This window comes from Myodes glareolus, chromosome 5 (assembly GCF_982192425.1).
Source record: "Myodes glareolus chromosome 5, mMyoGla1.1, whole genome shotgun sequence".
In the NCBI taxonomy this organism is placed as follows: domain Eukaryota; kingdom Metazoa; phylum Chordata; class Mammalia; order Rodentia; family Cricetidae; genus Myodes; species Myodes glareolus.
Window position 1 is genome coordinate 69,224,799 of NC_142030.1, and position 19,643 is coordinate 69,244,441.

The 19,643-nt window shown below is 46.2% G+C and overlaps 1 long non-coding RNA gene across 8 annotated transcripts; it reads right to left on the bottom strand.

Annotated features, from left to right (window-relative positions):
* Window positions 1–4,069: 4,069 nt before the first annotated feature.
* LOC125391878 (uncharacterized) lies at window positions 4,070–13,227 on the bottom strand. Of its 8 annotated transcripts, none has more exons than XR_015001378.2 (6): window positions 13,085–13,215; window positions 12,342–12,502; window positions 11,699–11,848; window positions 11,348–11,469; window positions 6,922–7,398; window positions 4,070–6,513 (listed from the first exon to the last, which is right to left on the bottom strand). It is a non-coding gene; the product is annotated as an uncharacterized LOC125391878 (long non-coding RNA). The 8 variants fall into 8 exon arrangements; XR_015001380.2 differs by having other exon boundaries at window positions 11,699–11,780; window positions 13,085–13,213; XR_015001381.2 differs by having other exon boundaries at window positions 11,348–11,434; window positions 11,699–11,780; window positions 13,085–13,212.
* Window positions 13,228–19,643: the final 6,416 nt, after the last annotated feature.

Below are 19,643 nucleotides of genomic sequence, written 5' to 3' on the forward strand. Positions count from 1 at the left end.
AACAGCTAATTTAGAGGTGCACTCCTGTACAGACAAGTGGAGGTCTGGGTGAGAAAGAATTCAGCTGTGTGGAGGGGCTGCTGATGAGGATGAAGGATGACTGGGCGGGAGGGAAAACATGGAGCCCTTGTAGAGTGTGTCTTGGGCCACGCGAAAGAAGTGAAATTACTTCTGAGATCTGAAAACAAAGCATTTTCACTCTCGGGAATCAATCAAGATGCTCCTAGTTCACGGACTCAATGGGCTCGTGGTTTCAGGAGAGCCCCAGACAGTCTAGAGCAAAGAAGTCTTGCTCAGCTTCGCGTTTCAAACTCAATTCCCCCCCCCCGCCTGCCCACCCCACTGCTGGTGAATGGTTAATATTCTCAGAGCCTGGTTGCCGAGAGAGAGGAGGCTTCCCATGTTTCAAGGAGACCCTTTGTCTCTATCTAGACGTGCAGCTTGGGCATGCGAGCATAAAGCAGTGTGTTCAGCTGCAGCGCTGAGAACATAGCAGTCAAGAAGAAAGGCAAGCGTAAAGAAGACTGCTTGATGCTGTGTACTGCTCGGCAGAAGGCACAGACGGGATGGGGAGGCAGAGAAGGTGCCACGTGCCCTTCCCATTTATTCAAAGCCTCCGGGTACAATGTCAAGGAAGTAGAAACAGCCCTTTACGGGAAGTTGGAGGTTGAGGGTAATGCTCCACGCTCCACTTTACGTTTGGGTCTCTATAACACTCTCAATGAGTATTTGCATGGCAGCCTAGCACTGTAGAAACACTGGCAAATCCTGTTTCAGCAGAGAAAGGGCCTGTGACGGAGGCCCTTGCTTCCATGTGGCTTGTAGATGGGTAAACTTCCTAAGCGTTCGCTGGAAATACTTAACGAGTCATGAGTCTGTACCGGGATAAACCCTCGACAGCATTTCAGAGTGGAGGTTCAAAACTGGGCCCCTGAGAGAGGACAGAGCTGAGTTCTAGGCGTCTGGGGACAGGGAGCCGTGAGCTATCCAGAAGCATTTGCTAGGCGGTAGGCATTGTCTGCATGCTGAGAACAAGTCATGTGTATCCCAAACCCAGCTGAACAAGGCCCAGGGGAGGATGCGCCTCAGGGACAGCACAGTTAAGGCTTTTCATTCATGATAAGGTCAAACAAGCCCACAGCATAGCGAGTGTGATCTGGTCTGCTTCTCTTCTGAGCTGGTCGGCTCACTTCTAAAGGGTTGTACGGTCGCATCAGTTTACTGCACTCAACCGAAGTCTCACTTGAGATTGAGACAGGTAAAACACCTCACACAGTAGCGTGGTGAGCAAAACCCACAAAGGAGTAAATGGAGGGACCCGAGAATGCACTCTGAAGACAGGACATTCAGGGTCACACCCGGCTCAGGTCTCTTATGACCCCAATAGCAGATTTAATGCATGGACGATACAGGGGCATGTGATCTCCAGACCTGGCAAACTGGGGCACGTGCCGAACCAGGAGACTTCCTGAATTTGGTAACCTCCAAACAGAAGCCAGGATGCTGTGTAGGAGACTTGGACATCTGTTTTGGTCACAAACCTGGACAACCTTCAAGTCCCCAACCCACCTACCCTCACCTTAAGACTTGGTGATTGCTGAGTGAAATTCTAATTTTACCGTTGCTGACTCAGAGGCAGAGGAGGCTCTCGCTTTGAGTCAGAGCGCCCATGTGGAAAGACCTCGCTTCTTGGATCTGGCTTTGAGGCTGGCTCTACCACTCACCAGCTGTGTGCCTGGACCACTTTCTTCACCTCTCAGATCATGCTGTTCTCGCTGGTTGGATGGAGATGTTTACCCAGGGCTAGGTTAGCATTTAGTTCATCAATATAATAAAAAATTAAGACGTGGCAGATCACGTGAGAAGTAGAGATTCATGCCACGCCATAAAACGGTTTTACTGCTCACGGGTTTATTTTCCTTTTCATCAGACCAGCTAGTTGCGTGAGAGAACGTTGTTGAGTTCCAGGCAAAGGTGAGATGGGTGCTGATGGCACAGATGGAATCTACTGTGGGTCGTCATCACAGGGAAGGAGATGGTCTGAGTGGGGGAGGGCACTCGGGACTCACTGGGAGGAGAGGTAGGAGGACGACATCCGCCTGGGGCTGCAGATCGTCTGTCTCCTCTTACTCTGTCCTTGAGTTTATACTCACGGGACGAGTTGAGCTGTGGCGATGTTCACCCTCTTTCGTGTAGGGAGCGATCCTGGACAGATCTGCCTGTCCATCGCTGTAGGAGACATCTAATGTAGACCAGTTTGTGACTGTGAGGTAGTCACAGGTATCAATTAGTCTCAGCCTTAGCCTCCCACATGTGTCCTCCTAGTCCCAGCTTCATCTGGTCCGGCCCTTTCCCAATTCTTCCGTCACGATCGGTCCTCCTTAGAAACAGCTCCTTGTTCACAAGGAGGTAACGGGTTTCTGCCTCTCCCCAGGATGCGAGCACGAGTGAGGATGAACACAGACAGCCCCACACTGCTGTGCCTGTGGACTGTGGGCCTGAAGCTGGCCCACATGGGGCTGGGGTGGGGGAGGGGGTGATGAGAACAGGCCCACAGCCCGGCCCCTGCACCCCCTCCTCTTGCCTTCTGCATGGAGGAAGTGAGTCCAGCCTGGGGCCTCAGCTGACTCAGTGGTTCCTGGAAGGTCGGTGATGTCATGGTGACAGAGTGGTTCCCCTCCCTAGCCAAAGCCAAAAAGCTTTGAGTGACAAGAGTCTCCCACAGGCACAGAGGTCTGAAGCTCTCTCGGGAAAGTCGGTGTTCACAGTTTGTGTGGGCACTCAGTGCCACCTTTCGTAGCAGTTCCCTTCCCCAGAGTCCCACATTCTTAAAAATTATTTATTTACTTTTATCTCATGCTCATCGATGTTTTGCCTGCATGTATATCTGTGGAAGGGTGTAAGATCTTGTAGTTATAGACAGTTGCTAGCTGCCATGTGGGTGCTGGGAATTGAACAAAGTCCTCTCAAAGAACAGTCTCTCAACTGCTGAGCCATCGCTCCAGCCCAGATTCCCTTATTTCTCATCCTCATCCCCATAAGGATCCTGTACTCTGGACTTCTGGGAAAGTCTTGGTGATATTTTGTTTAATGAGGGTCTCGTGTCTTCCAGATTGGCACGGTCTTGCTGTGTAGCTAAGGATGACTTTGAATTTCCAATCCTCCTGCCTCTACCCGAGGAGTGCCGGGGGATTATTGGCATGTCCCACCCACGCTGGGGAGCTAGCCCTTGGGTTGGTACCTGCTAGGCAAGCACACTGCTAACAGACCTACATCTGCAGCCCATCTTGATGATTTGACAGTTTTGTGTCTTTGATCTCCCATATGAATAGATGCAGGAACTGTAGAGTATCGTCTTATGTCTGACCATGAGTGGGGGACTTTTGGGACCCAGAACTATCGTGCCCTCTTAAAAACAGCCCGTGGTAATGTGTGCCCTATCTACGCTTCCAGCTTCACATCCCCACGTGTTCTCAATATCAATTGCTTAATGCCAGGCTGTGTCCCCCCAGGCCGAGTGGGAAGTGTTAAGCCCCCATCTTTCCCTTGTCAAGGACTCTCCCATTGCCGCATTGTTGAGTGTGTATCTGTAACAAGAGCGGGTGGGTGGGAGACCCGGCGTGGTTTGCCCTGGCATTGGCACTGCGGTTCTGTGAGGCTTCAGGGAAACTCAGCTGGGCTGGTCAGGGATTCTTTACAAATAACCCCCCCCCCCCCCAACACACACACAGACACGGGGTGCACTAAAGACCTGACTACCTGGATACCTTGAGACCTTGTATCAAACCCAGCAGGAATAAAATGGGTCCTTTGTCAACTGGAGTAGGGTCCTCCAGATCAACCTTGAGGGTTCAGGGAGTCCTGGCATCGTTTACATTGCCTGATGCTGCCCCCTGCAGGGAGATCGTATGTGCAGGGTCCCGGTGTCTCCCTAACCTCTATGGTTGAATGGTGCTCCTTCATCACCTGAAGTTGTCAGAGAAGTTAATAGAGCATGAATGGGAAGAAAATTAGGCTTTTCTGAGTGAACTGGGACACTGAGATAAATAGCAGAGGCAAATGAGAATGATTGATGGACGTTCAAGTTTCATGTAGTTTGAGGAAGCAGGGATGTCAGAAGCAGGGACCAAAGTTGAGAGAGACTCTCCTAAGTCAAGGCTCATGGCAGCTCAGGAGGTGGTTGGTCTGCACTCCTGTTCAGTGCCAGATGGACCAGGGTCTTAGAAAGGGTAAATGATTGCCCGAGGTCACGAAGCTAGCAGAGGGTGGAGCTGGGATGCGAACTCTGTGACAGGACAGCTCTACTGTCACACTGGTGACATTTGGTGTTCTCATAGCTCTGAGTTTTGTTTCCATCGCTGTGGCAAAGTACTCTGGTAGAAAGCAACTTAGTGGTGAGATGGTTTAAGTTCTCAGTTCCTGCTTATAGTCCGTCACAGCAGGAAAGTCAGGCAGCGGGAACTTAATAAGTTAGCTCGTCACATCACATCCGTGGGCATGCATGCTTACAACTCAGTTCATTTTCTCTACTTGGATTCAGTCCAGGATCCAAAACCTAGGGAACGGTGCCACCCACAATGGACTGGGCCTTCCACATATAGTAAATAATCAAAGCAATCCCCCACAGACATTTCCACAGTCCAACCAATCCAGACAATCCCTCACGGAGGGATTTAGAACCTGTGATTCTAAATTGTGTTGACATCTAAAACTGATGATCGTAGAGGTCAGGGGCTCTCTCAGGAGGAATGTCCCCTCTTCCCCCCATCTTTCCCCATCATTTTCCTCCACCCAACTCTTTCACCTTAAAAGCATTTACTTGCTTTGTTACCTAGTATGTTTTTTTTTTTTCACAACTCCATGCTTCCCCTGCTCCCAGGAAAGTCCCACTACCTCTTTAGTGGACAATTGACTCTGTCTCAGTGAAGCCCTCTTTCACTCCTACCTGTGGCTCCCAAAACAGACCTAAATGCTTCATCCTGGTGTCTTCTCATAAGTCTGGAGGCTCTGTGAGTGAATGAATGGGTAAAAGAAAGTCAGCTAATGACTAGCTCCTCCAGGTGCGAGCCCGTGTCGCTCCTGAAGTACATACCAACCTAACTGTGGCTATTTTTTCCAGTGTTGCTCTGCATGGAATGTGTGATGTGTGTACAAGTGTGTATGCCAGCTCTGCTAAGAAATGATGTGATGAATTTTGAACTTGTACAAGCAGACTAGTTTCAGAACATGGCTGTGGAGACAGCAGGCAGCAGGGTACCACTTAGACCAGCGGTTCTCAGCCTGTGAGTCACAATTCCTTTGGGGGTTGCATATCAGACATCCTGCATATCAGATATTTACATTATGATTCATAATAGTTACAAAATTACAGTTATGAAGTAGCAATGAAATAATTTTATGGTTGGGGTCACCACAACATGAGGAACTGTATTAAAGGGTTGGAGCATTAGGAAGGTTGAGAACCAATGACTTAGGCTTTGACGGATCTTACCAAAAAAAATGGGCTTACATACACCTCTCTTGTAAAATACAAACAAACAAACAAACAGACAAACCTCCTATCTAATGCTTCAAGATAGAATAGAATCTTCATCCCCAATGAACAAAGAGCCGCTGAAGTTTGGACCAGGAAGGACATTAATTCTTAAAGATAGACCTAATAGCAAGTAGAGAACAAGGTTGCAGGGTAGCTCCCTGGTATGGCAAAGTGAGTGTTTGGTACAGATACCCTTCTCCAACTTGTGATTTGACTTAAACATTTTCAATGTTATGGCTTTTCAAAAGTCATACAAATTCAGTTAGAATTTAGAATTTTCATCTTGTCCTGAGCAAGCGCTATGCAGTACAGCACTGTCTCAGGGTGCTGGGCCACAGCAGTGAGTTCTAACTCTCACATGGCCACTTCATGTCAAGGGGAACAATTAACGCTCTGGAGTGCTCGGCTGCTAAGTGTGGTGTTTGGTAGGCTTGTTGGATGAAGTGCATTCTCAGCTTCTAATGTTTTCAACTTACGATGAGTTTACTAGACTGTAACCACATCATAAATGAAGGAGTATCTGCATGTAATTATATATTTTGTTATGTGAAGTGATGAACCTGGGTTCTCGGACCTTGTCAAAGTGTTATTTACTCTTTGCACATCTTGAACTATATAATCTTCCTACCCACCATACACCAGGTCAGGGAATGAACTGCCATGTGTCACCACCGTCCAATCCACTGACTGTGTGCACATTTTCAGACTGTGTTGACAATGCCCCCTCTTTCTTTCTGGACCAGAAGTACATGTTGCCTAGTTCTTGTGTCTCTTTAGTTTTCTTCAATCTGGAATAGTTGCTGTGTACTCTTGTTGTGAAATCTAGGCTGCCCTGGAAATGCTCTTGCCTCATCTTTACAAGCACTGAGGTTACAGGCATGTGCCACCACACTCGGCTTCTTCAACTCTTTTGTAGGTCTTGTGTTGTGCTGGACACTTCTGGATCTGTCTGGTGTCTTCTCGTGACCAGACATTGCCTACAATTCACAAGAATAGCACGGAAATGACAAAATCCACTTCTCAGCAAATCCCACAAGGGAACCATGATGGGGTGCACCAGTCAAACGGCTGGTGCTGTTTATCTTTTTTATTTTTTACTTTTATTTACTTTTTATTTTTAATTTTCAAGACAGGGTTTCTCTGTGTTTCAACTCTGGCTATCTGAAACTCACTCTGTAGACCAGGCTGCTGACCTCGAACTCACAGAGATCCCCCTGCCTCTGCCTTCCGAGTGCTGGGATTAAAGGAGAGTGCACCCCCACACCTGGCTTTGTGTTGTTTATCTTGATAACAGATTTCCCTGTGTGAAGTTGTCATTTACCCCCTTTAAAATGAATTGTAGTTTTGTGAGGTGATATTCCTGTTTTGATCAAACTCCCACTTACCAATCTTGGTTTCTGTTGATGTCTCCTGCTGGAGCTAACTGCCAGCGTGACAGCTGCCAAATGGTTTTCCATCTCCATCATCCCCTTCTCCTCTGATTAGTTGGCGAACTACTGAAATAAAGGGCTTTTCTTTTTTTGTATTTGTTTATATATGCATTTCAGTGACGAACCCTATTTTAGTCTGCAGATGCTACTTCATTGCCAGTCTGCTTTTTTTTTTTAATATTCCAATTGTTCCAGACATGGTGGGTCAAGCCCATTCAGATGAGTTCTTAGTGCTTCTACACTTCCCGTAATTCTCAGCCATTTCTCCTTAGCATGGTAATACAATCCAGGCTTCCCTTTCTCCAAGCCTAGGATCCTCTCGTTCTCCAACGAAGTTCCCTTCCTTTCAGCAGAGGACGGTGTTGAGAAACCAGGAGCTGGCCCCTTATTGTGTTCATTGTGACTGAGGTATCATTGCTTCTGGTGGGTCGACTGGAAAGACACATAGGCATAAACATACACACATCTATAACTATAGTCATTTCTAAATCGACCTATGTTTACATATTTACAAAATAGGTGGTTTATAGATTAGCCTTGATTTCAATACACTTAAATCAGTCTTTTTCCTCCTCCTCTTCTTCTTTTTTGTTTTTTTTGAGACAGGGTTTTTCTGTGTAGCAGCTCTGGCTGTCCTGGAACTCACTCTGCAGACCAGGCTGGCCTTGAATTCACAGTGATCTGCCTCCCTCTGCCTCCCAAGTGCTGGGATTAAAGGTGTGGGATACCATGCTGGCTCAACCAGTGTGTGTGTGTGTGTGTGTGTGTATGTGTGTGTTTCCTTCATACATGTCCTTTTTTTTTCAATGATTTATGTCAAGTAACAAACCAATCATATCAGCTGTGCCTTTTCTCTCTGATCCTTGCCTTATACCCTGTGTGTTGAATACTTGGACACCAACAGGTATACCATCAATGTATCTCTGTGTGGATCCCTTGCCCCTACCAGTGCCCTAGGGGAGTCCAGGGATAACTCCTCTATTCTAGGAAGAAAGGGAAAGAAGGGAAAAGGAAAGAAGAGTTTTTTTTTTTGTTTTTTTTTGTTTTTTTACCAGAAGCTAAAATGCACCTGGAGATACCGTTCTGCTGATACTAGCAAGTGTTTGGTCAAGCAATACTTAATAAGGAAGTGTAAATAGATTCTCATGCTTGTATGCATTACTGGTAATGAATACAGTCTTAGTCAATGCTATATGGCAACTCTTATGAAGGAAAACATTTAATTGGGGCTGGCTTACAGGTTCAGAGGTTTAGTCCATTATTGCTATGGCAGAAAACATGGTGGCACACAGGTAGACATGGTGCTGGAGAGATCACAAGAGTTTTACATCTGGAGCAGCAGGCAGCAGGAAGAGAGAAACACTGGGCACCTGGCCTGAACATCTGAAACCTCAAAACCCGCCCCTAGTGATACATTTACTCAACAAAACCACATCTACTCCAACAAGGCCACGCCTCCCAATAGTGTACCTCCCTGGTGACCAACCATTCAAATTTAGAGTCTATGGGGGGGCATCCCTATTCAAACGACCAGAGACACTGAATAATAGATTAATTATTTGCTAGAATATTGAAGACATCCAGGCTTGGTCACACATGCACTTAGCACTCAGCATCCCAGCACTCAGGAGGCAGAGGCAGGTGGATCTCTGAGCCTGAGGGAAACCTGATCTACATAGTGAGTTCTAGGTCAGCCAGGGCTACATATTGAAACTCTGCCTCAAAATAAACTATCACAGATGCCATTATTCACATAAATCCATAAATGGTGGAGTTGGAAATGCTAGGCTCAAGGATGACCAAAGGACAATTTCAATTTCAAACTTGGTCTTTGGACAAAACTTGTCTCAATACCAGGAACAAAAATCAAAGCAGCTCATCCTCTGATGTTGAAATCAACAGAGTCAGCCTCACGCTAATGATTTTAACTACCCGTGGGTAAAGCTACCATGAGCGATGACTTTTGGCCAGCTGTTGGATATAACCTGGGTGCTGTCCAAAGTCTTTCTCTGAAGCCATTCATTCCTTTGACCCTACTCATGTTAATGTCTGCTGTTTATCTCTCGCACTGTTATAATTTCTCTCTTTGGGTTGCCTGCCAATCTGCTAAGCCCCAGAAGACAAAAGAAGGAAGAAAACATATTAGCCATGATCAGAAGTTTATAGTGAGGGCCGGGGTGGGGGTGGGGACAGAGGAGATGCCAGGCTGTTTCAACCCAGGTTAAGTGTGCTGAGAGGGGAGAGTGTGTAAGTCTGACACAAGATATACCAGGCAGAAGAGGTGACATTTAAACTGAGATCTGGAGGGATAGTGGGAGTGAGCTAAATAGGAGGGGTGGGGAGATTATGACAAGTGACATGTATTCTAAAACTTGGAAAGGGGAGAGTCTTGGAGGACCCAGAGAACGGCAGGTGGCTCAATATGGCTGAAATGTCCAGTCTGAGAGGCTTGGTACACGTGAGCCTGGAGCACAAAGTGGAGCCTGGCCCTTCAGTCGTCTTAGGAGCCTGATTAGTTAGGTTCTCAGACTTCATCTTGGTGAGAGTGGGGCATCCTGAAAGTGTGTTAGACAGATGTGTAATACAGTCACAATCCCATTTTAGAAATCCTCTCTGACCATGTATAGCAAGTTAGTAAAACTTAAAGTTAGGGGCACAGTTCCCACAAAAATACACTCATGTGGGATACCAGCCCCATTTTGGAGGGTCAGGCATGGCTGCCATCTAATTCGGGAAATCTAGCTGCAGATTTGGTGATCCCCGAAACTGTCTCTAGGTTTAAATGAGTCACAGAATTATGGTGATTTATAATTAGTTTTTATTATAGTAAAAAATACAAACTTAAAATAAAGGAAAAAATGTATAAAGTAGGACACACAGTTTTGTGTGACAATAGCCTTTAGGGAAATTCCCTTTAGCTTCAGGTCCACAGTGTTTATTGAGGCTTCATTAGCTAGGCATTGTTGATTGGATTTTTGTCTGTTTGGTTTGACTCAGTTTTCAGGTACCTCCTGTTTCAGAGATCAGGCTATCTCATTTGATAGAAAGCTCCAACCCTATAACCACTTAGTCTGCTTGTCCAACCTCAATCCCTATTCATCACACAACAAATGAGGGACTCACAATGAATAACAAAGTCACCTCTGTCACTCTTGATTGTCAAGTTGATGGGATCTAGATGATCCATCACCATGAAAACGGATCTCTGGGCATGTCCGTGAAGGGTTTTCTACCCTGGGTTAATTGAGGTGTGAAGGTCTACACTGTGGGGGTTTGAATGAAATGTCTTCATGTTCTTTGGCTTTGATTTTGTTGTTTGGGGAGGATTAGGAGGTGTGGCCTTGCTCAAGAAAGTGTGCCACTAGAGATGAGCCTGGGGATTTCAAAGCTTCCCACCAGCCCCAGGTCACTCTGTTCCCTGATGACAGCTTGAGATGTGAGTTCTCAGCGTCTGGCTGCCTGCTGTCCCTGATGTTATGAACCCTAACCCACTGGAACTGAAAGCACACAAACTCTTTCTTCTACAAGTTGCCTTAATCTTAGTGTTTTATCACATTGGTAGAAAACTAATGAAGACACAGCCTAGCTGAGGGTAGCGCTGTTTTATGGGCTGGGTTTCCAAACTGAATGACAAGAAGAAAGCCAGCTGATACAAGCATTCATCTGTCTCTGTTTCCTGACTATGGATGCAGCATGCCCAGTCGCCTAATGTTTCTGCTTCTGCTACCTTAATTCCTTTGACATGGTGAATGGTACCCTCGAACTGCAAACTTTGCTTATGGAAATTATCTTTGCCAAGTATTTTGCCAAAACAATTGTTGTAGAATAGTAGTTGAAGATGTGTTACATTTGTTTATGCTGTGAAACATTTGTTTAATGATTGGAAAAAATGTGTTGCATTCTTTTATGTTACATTTGTTTAACTCTGTGAAGCTGAGTTATTTTGCCTATCTAAAACACCCGATTGATCTAATAAAGAGCTGAGTGGCCAATGACTAGGCAGGAGAAAGGATAGGTGGGTCTGGCAGGCAGAGAGAATAAATAGGAGAAATCTGGGAAGAGAAGGAGCGAGAGAGGGAGAAGGAGAGAAGACACCAGAGGCAGCTACCCAGTAAGCCATGCAGTAAGAGGTAAAGAAAGGTATACAGAATAGAGAAAGACGGAAGCCCAGAGGCAAACAATAGATGGGATAATTTAAGAAAAGCTGGTAAGAAACAAGCCGAGCTAAGGTTGGGCATTCACAAGTAAGAATAAGACTCTGTGTATTTATTTGGAAGCTGGGTAGTGGGCCCCCAACGAGCAAAGAGCCAAAGAGAAAAGTAAAACAAAACAAAAAATAAACAACCCCCCAAAACCCAACAGCAAACAATGAGAAAGCTACCTTATATTCCAGAGGTTAGAGATTTCCTCCCAGGAGGCCCATAAAGTCAGGCATCTCTTTAAGTGAGCCTGGATTCCTTGCTACACGCTGTGGTTTGACAATTAAAATGGATGAGAACAAGTCTGGAAGCAGGAAAAGTTATTAGGAGGTGGTTGCTGACAGTGAATGTGGAGGCTTAGAGTAAGGAAGAGGAGATGGGGTTGGAAGAAATCCAAGGATTTCAAATGTATTAAGGATACAGTATCAGGTCATGGTGGTTGATTATTGAATGAAGATGTTGAGAGATGGGGAGGAGTCAAGGATGGGTAGGTATTGGGTCCGGGCAAATGGTTGACTTGGGGTACAACTTACCAAGAAAGACCACTGACTTCTTAGTTTGTTGAGCAATCATCCTAACAAAATGCTTGACATGTAGGAAGCCTGCAGCAAACACCTGTTGAATGGAGAATGAGCGGATGGACCTATCGTCCAGCAAGAGAGGCAGTAACTGGATCCAGACGGCTGCAAAAGAACAGTCTGGGCTCAAAAGCTTATCTGCTTCTAAATTGGCCACAAATAGGCTCACCCATCTTCAGCAACTGGACATTCTCAGTAGTGGGATGATTCCCAGATTTTTTTTTTTTTTTAAGAATGTGTCTGTGTGTGGGAAGGAAAAGGGCTACATAAGCTGTGAATTTTACTGTTCATTTGAAAACTAACCACACATAATTCTTTCCTGGAGGGACTTGGAAGGGGATTTATGTGTGCTTAAAATCGAATTGGTGTTACAGTTTAGACATGAAGTGTCCCACCAAAAGAGACCTTGGCACCCAGCTGATAATGCAATTGAGAGGAGACTGTACCATGAGTGGATCAATCCACTGGGCTAACAGGAGATGGGCTTTGGTTGGAAGAAGTGCTATCACAGGGTAAGGTGGAGGCATCTTTTTTGCTCTGTTTTGTTTTTCGAGACAGGGTTTCTCTCTGTAGCTTTGGAACCTCTCCTGGAACTCACTCTGTCAACCAGGCTGGCCTCCAACTCCTAGAGATCTGCCTGCCTCCACCTCCGGAGTGCTGGGATTAAAGGCGCGCGCCACCATCGCCTGGCTTGGGTGGAGGCATCTTTGAAGGGTATATCTTGCCCCTGGCTCCTTCTTGTCCGTTTTTCTCTTCTTCCTGTATACATGAGGTAAACACATTTTCTTTGCCTACACCTTTTATTATAATATTTCTGCTTTGCCACAGACCTGAAAGCCACTGGGCCACCCAAACATGACACCTGAGAGACTCTCTCTCGTACTATGTCCTGGTTGCATCCTGATACTTCAAGGTCTGGTGCCCACTTCCCCCCGAGGCTGCTCTGAGCTCTACATCTCAGCAGGAACTAGCTTTCACAAGCTGCGCCTCCTCCCTGCATGGATTGTATATCTTGTTTTGTGGCGTGAGCTTTCTATTCCGCTATAGGCATTCCACTTCCTTAAGTAGCCTGTAATCTCTTCCAGAGCAGCGCTTTCATCTTTGCTCATTTTGTCTCCTTCATTTTCCCGTTTTTGAATCTTACACAGTGCCGTCTTTGCAAATAGCACTTACTCAAAAGAACAAACAATAAACAAACAAAAACCAAAAACCAAACCCATAAAACCAAAACCCACAAAACCACACACACACACACATACACACACACACACACACACACACACAAACACACACATACACACACACACACGACCCCCAAGGATCGATTGTTATTTTACCTACTTTGGCCTCCTGAAAATTGCCTTGTAGTCATGAGCTGAACTTAGCCTCCACGAGGTTGTAACAGCATGTTATCCTTTTGTGCATTTATCTAGCAACCCCGCAGTGACTCACATCTCTGAACGAGAAGTACAGCCTTATAAGGAACACTGCAGAGGGCACTAACTCCAAGGAACCTGTCACCTCTCAAAGCATCTCCGGAACTCTGATTTACATCAGCACCAGAGCTGGACGGGCAGAACTTTGCACCTCTTGGGAGGCAGTAATTTTGGCAGCAGGGAAAGTCATCTTGGCCACGTGTGGTGGATGTAGTCACCTGGATGGGGGCTGAGTGTGGACAGGGGTATTTAGGGCACACATGGTCGGATGGGCATCTCTAGTGTGGCAGGCACTTTGCACTTACTGTCTTAGTCTTAATCTTGTCTTTGACCCATGCAGGGCCAGAGGCATTAGTGAAATCCTTTAATCTCAACTTGGGAGGCAAAGACAGGTAGATCTCCATGAGTTCAAAGTCAGCCCTGGCCTATAGTGTTGAGTTCCAGCCTAGCCAGTGGGCCTGTGAGACCCTGTCTTGAAAAAGAACCAGGCAGGAAGGACTTATCTGATTTTGTACCTCACAGGGATGAAGGGCATAGATGTTTTATCTAAAGACCATAAAGCCAAGAACAGTGAATATTCGAACTGGTTGGGGAAGGGGTTATGTGGAGAATGCAGAAGTCCCAGGGGAGATCTGGGATGATGGATAGATCCTGCAGCTTAGACAAGTACAGGCACCCAGGGGATGCCAAGTCTGGCACACTGGTCACTGAAATCCCCAAACAAATGAGTTGTTTTTATGCTTTTAACCATTCTATTCATGTCTGCTAAACATTCAGACTCATTCTAGAGTGTATCAACTCCAATGATACACAGACAGACAAAGAGCAAAGAAAGCCTCTAAAAACGTCCCTGTCCTCCTCCAGGTCTCAAGGTTTGCAGAGACAAGGCCACAAGCAGATCAGTGTATGCCGGGTTATTTATAGAGTTTGCTCCTTCCTCCCACCCACTCCCCGCTCTGCTTGGCTAGAGAGAGGCCTTCAGCCAGGACATTCCCTTGCAGCCTACTCCTGCTGCTATATAAAGAAAGCCTGCTCTTCTCAGGGCTGGACCAGAACGTTCCTTATCTCTTTGCAGCGGGATTCTAACAGTCTGCCCCATTGGCAGGCGCTCTGAGGTCTCTGGCTGCTTCTACCAGGCCCTCTAGCCCCCCATGTGGTTGTCTTCTCTGGTCCCCACTGAAATTTGGCCTGCATCATTCACCGAAACATCAAATACAGGGAGTTCTTTGCCTGTTTCCTTAGAGGACAGGTGCCAGGCAGCCGAGGTGAACTTAATGGGCTTGGCGAAGGGGGCACGTGTGTTCGGCACGTGTGTTTGGCATGTGTAGGCGCTGTGGTCAGTACTGGTGAACTCTCACAATCCGTGATGTCCTCCTGCTGAACCAGCTATCCCAACCCCCTGTTCTTTCAGTCCCCACCTTCATCTCTCTGGCTTTTCTCTTTATTAGCACATGGCTCTGGGTCCTCAGTAACTATACAGTTTCTACAGGTGAAGGTTTTACATGGCTGGTAGCCTACTGAATCTTGGTTCCAAAATCCTGGTCTGGACTTTTCCATTCACAGAGAGTAGACTAGAACAGTCATACTTTGCCTGGAATTTTTCTTTTTTCTTTTTTTTTTTTGCCAAGGGAGGCAGAATTGTCTTATTGGTGCCAGTTAGGACAGAGGAGAGATAGAAAAGGCAGGGGAGAGGCAGAGGAGGCAGAGGGGAGGCAGGGGAGCATCCAGAGAAGATGTACGGGTCTTAAATCAGACTAAGTGACTGTGCGAAATTCTAGCTTCTCTACTGAAGAGGAAGTGCGATCTCAAGCAAGTTATGTAAGCCCTTTGAGGTTCAGTTTTATCATCTTTAAAATATAGGATGTGACATTTCTATCTTAGGACTGATGCAAAAATTAAGAGGACATGTATAAAGTGCTGGAAGCATGGATTGAATGGCACCATGTAGTTACCAAACTATTATCGTAACGGTACTTGTAGTCATTTGGATGGGAGAGGGACAGAGGCTTCTCTTTGAGTGAAAATTCAGTAGTATCTTTTTTAAAATCTTAGTTATAAAAACCAAAGCCAAACCACAAAAACCTACCGAAGCAAACGGTACCTGCTTCCTTTGATGTTTTAATGGTGTTTTCAAGTGCTGAGCGAATCCTTCCAAACCAACTTTTGAGTTTTGAGTTGGGCCTGGTCTACCTCTGTGCTGGATGTTTGAAACATATATAAGCTTCATCTGAAAAAGTCAAGTCTGCATTTATTGTTTGGTCAGAATTCAGTAGTGAAATATTCCTAGCGGTTTGGGGATACAGCTCGGAGGCAGAATGTTTGTCTAGTATGTATGTGGCCCTAAGTTTAATCTTTAGTAACACATACATACACACACACATACACATATTGCATAAAAAACCCAGTAATATTTAGAAATTGTTAGGGAACCTTATCCAGAGAAAAGAAGGGAGAAAGCACAAAAAAGAAATGTTGACAGAAAAACCACAGCCAGAGGAGATTAAAAGAATACTTACAGACTATTTTGCACAATCCCGTATTCATAAGTTTTAAGTATGCTAAAAGACCTAACCAAAGATGGCTTGCTGTGGTCTGGATCCTGTGAGGTCATGTCTAGTTCACTAGGATGTCTAACCTGGTGAAAGTGTCTCAGTATATCTACAGCCTAACAACTGATTTATGATGGCCTTGGGCCACACAGTGTCTGCTATAAGGGCTAAAGTTTATCTGTTAGCCCCGCTTATCCAAGGACAGTTAGTGTCCTGGAATGCTGGAGGTTTTTGTTCTTGTAAGATAACAAGTTACACGTTTTTCACTTCAATAAATGAGATTGGTTGCCCCAACTGCACAGGGTGTGTTTGGCCACTCATAGGCAGGAGCTATGCAGACACCAAGTATGGCAGGATGTTTGCTTGCACCTGATTGGACGAAGGAGCGAAGGACTTAGCCTGGTGAGTTTGGCCTTTGTAGGAACCTGACTGACCTAATTCTCAGAGCACCACTCTGAGAATCTCAGGTGCAGTCCTGGCCAGTGTCCCTCTTTCTGGCCAGTATTTAATATAGTTTGCTTCAACTGGATAACCGTGGAACTGGTCTTTCTCCTCACAATTTTCAGGTTTAAGACTACCTCAGTGGGGTGTGTACATGTGTGCAAACCACAGGCTAACAGTGTGAACAGCCACTCACGTCAATGTGCTTCAAACTCAATAAAGACCTAGGCCCAGGTGAGCTTCCCTGACTGGCAAACTTCCACTGCTGTTGCTGCAGGGGAGGCTCTGTGGCTTCTTTGGGAGAGGACAATGTAAGCTCCATGCTTAGAAGGTCCCTGTATCCCTCCCTCCAGCCCACCGTGTGCCTCTCTCCGTGGCTGACTGTGTTCTGTACTCCTTCAATATAACAAACCATATCTACAACTACAACGGCTTCCAGGGGATTCCATGAGTCCTAGGAAGTGACTGAGAGTCCAGGAAGCCTCCTTACTGTGCAAAACCTGATCTGCTAGATACTGTCTGGAAACGCAGTTCACTCACACTGACTCATACCATAGTCACGATCCTATTCAAGATTAAGTTTTTTACTTTGTTATCTTGCAAATTAGGAGAAATCTCCAGAAAATGAGCAGTTCATATGGAAGGAGGAGGACTGGGGAGGGGGGAGGGAGAAGAAGGGTGTTGTGCAGGGATGGGAGAAGGGGGAGAGGGGGAGAGAAGAGATTGATAGAAGGGAGAGTCTACAATTTAAGTGCATATTATAAAGCTGTGGGCAACACAGCTTAGAAAAAGCTTTGTAGTGGAAGGATTACAGCTTGGATGGAAAACTATCCTGGCAGTTGGGAGCCAAGGAATATCACAAAGTCACGCTGCACAACAAACCTCACACAAGAGATTTATTGGAAGGGAAAAAAACCAGGTGGGCGGCTGCCTCTGCTTGGGTGAGAAATAGCAAGGAACTGAACAGAAGGTGAGGTTTATATAGAGTTTCTTGGGAAAGGGGGTGGAACTTTTCAGGGTGAAGCTTTCCAGGGTGGGGATTGGTGGGATTTCGAGTCCAGAGATTGGCCTTTTTACTCTGTAGTGCGGGGCAGGGTCCAGCTGTTAGGGTAGTTAGAGCGTTCTGCGGGTGGAACTTGGCAGTTGGAGGTCCTCAGGGGAGGGGCCTGGCCACTCAAATGTCTCTTGAATGACTTACATGGAGAAATTAGAACTGTCAATCATGTGGGCCTATTTTCGTCAATCTAGTCACCTGGAAAGCCAGAGTGAAAAGTGGTCAATCAACCTGGTGATTCTTCGATGTTCTATTAGGAGACAACCTGCGCCTAACTCCCCCAACATCCTAAGCGTTGTTCAGGCCCTGGTCTAGCACTGACTAGAGCACATTCCTATGAAAGGGGCCCATACACTTTGCATTCTCCAATAGCATCCATCCTTATGTTTAACACAGCCCTTTCCCTGGGTCCTAGCCCTGAACTCCGAGTGTCAGTCAATAGAAAGGTCACAGGTCACAAGTTCTACTGTGTTTGTTTGTTTGTTTATTTTGGTTTTTAGAGACAGGATTTCTCTGGGCCTGTCCTGGAACTAGTTCTTGTAGACCAACCAGGCTGGCCTTGAACTCACAGAGATCTGCCTGCCTCTGCCTCCTGAGTGTTGGGATTAAAGGTGTGCGCCACCACCACCTGGCTTCTGGAGAGATGGCTCAGCTGTTAAAGGCTAGGCTCACAACCAAATGTCTACTGTTTAAATGTGTAAGAAAAGTGAACCGGAGGATCAGCCCCTGAGCTTGGCACCTGCAAAGATGGCACTGTCATTCTTGACCCTTCCCGAGGACCATCCCCCACCCCCACCTCATGCTGGCTGTGAGGCTCGTGGGGGTGGGGGTCCCCAACATAAAGCTATCTTGGGGTTGGAACAAAGCAGGAAGGTCAGGAGTAGATCAAAACTTGTTGAGAATCTGGCTTATGATGGTAACAGCATTTGAAACCATTGAGAGAAAATATGCAGTATTCAATAAATAGTGCTGAGAAGAGCGGGAGGCCGTCTGGAAGAACATTAGGTTGGATCCATACTTTACTTCTTGTATCAGGGTCTACACCAGGAGGATCCAGTGATTTAAATTTTTTAAAATGCTGGAAGGATCTAGGGGAGATTTATAGTCAAATGAACACGGGCATGGGTGCTTCCAAAAAACTTCCAAGCATGGCATTTGCCATAGAAGCCATACAGAAACAAACAATAACTTTGGAAACATTGCACATTATGTGTGCAAACACTAACAAAAACAAGTTTGAAAGAGTGATGTCAAGCAAGGAGAAAAATGCTCCAATATTCTTGATAATGAAGACTTTCCAGAAAGAAAAAGTACTATTCTGTGAGAAGGGAATGGGCTAAGGATATAAACAGAGGTCATGGAAGAAGTGCAGAAACATTGAAAGCTGGTTATGTTACTCATAACAAAACCAGCAAAATAAAACAAGGGAAATAGCACTTGCCAGTTTTAATTACCAAATCGACAAAAGAAATGATAACCATTCCACTGACGTGTGGTGGAGAGAAGACCCTGCGTTGCTGATGGGCATTAAATCTGGGTCCTCTAGGGGTGCACGTGTATTATCGATGCGTGGACCCCTGTCCTGTGAGGAAGGTACTTAGATTCTGTCCTCCAGGTAAGGGGACAAGCAGGGGGATGTTGTCTGCCACATGCTTGCTGGGGAGGGGCAGTATTAGATCTTGAACTCAGCCAGTCTGTTCCAGAGATGGTAGGACATTCTGTGTATCACCGTTCGTGTGCCTACAGGTGTGTGCCTATTTGCATGTATGATGATAGGCCTTCACTGTCAGCTTGTTTGTGCTGAAGAGAGGATGCGTCTGTGAAGGTGTTTCCAGGAAGGGTTACTAAGCAGGGTGTGAGCACCACTGCCTAGGTGTGTGTGTGTGCGTCCTGATGGAATAAAAAGGGGAGAGGAGAAAGCCTGTGAGTGTATAGGCAGTCTCTCTCTCTCTCTCTCTCTCTCTCTCTCTCTCCCTCCCTCCCTCCCTTCCTCCCTCCCCCTCTTTTCTGTTGCTGTGAGGTGAGAAGCTTTGACCCCCATACTCTGCCACAATAAGTCTGAAACCTCAGTGACTGCCAGTCAAAATAGATTCCCCCCCTTTTTGTTCTGCCCAGGTCTTCATGACAGTGGAGGAAAGCCTGGCTCACAAATTATTCACGTGCTTTCTCTGGGGGTCTCAGGGAAGAGAATGGGAGGGAACATTTCATGGTCATTCCCTTTACATATGTGGACCATTGGATCCTACTTTTAACCATTTAAAGCAACAAATACAGGATGGGCAGAATCCAGAGGATGGGGATGTACTTCAGAGGATATAGGTCCCCGAGGCAGCTGTGAAATTCTAGCCCTGAGCCAGGTGTGATGTTGTAGATCCAGCAGGCTGGAAACTGGGGTAGCCTGAGGCAGAGTGGGCGGGGCA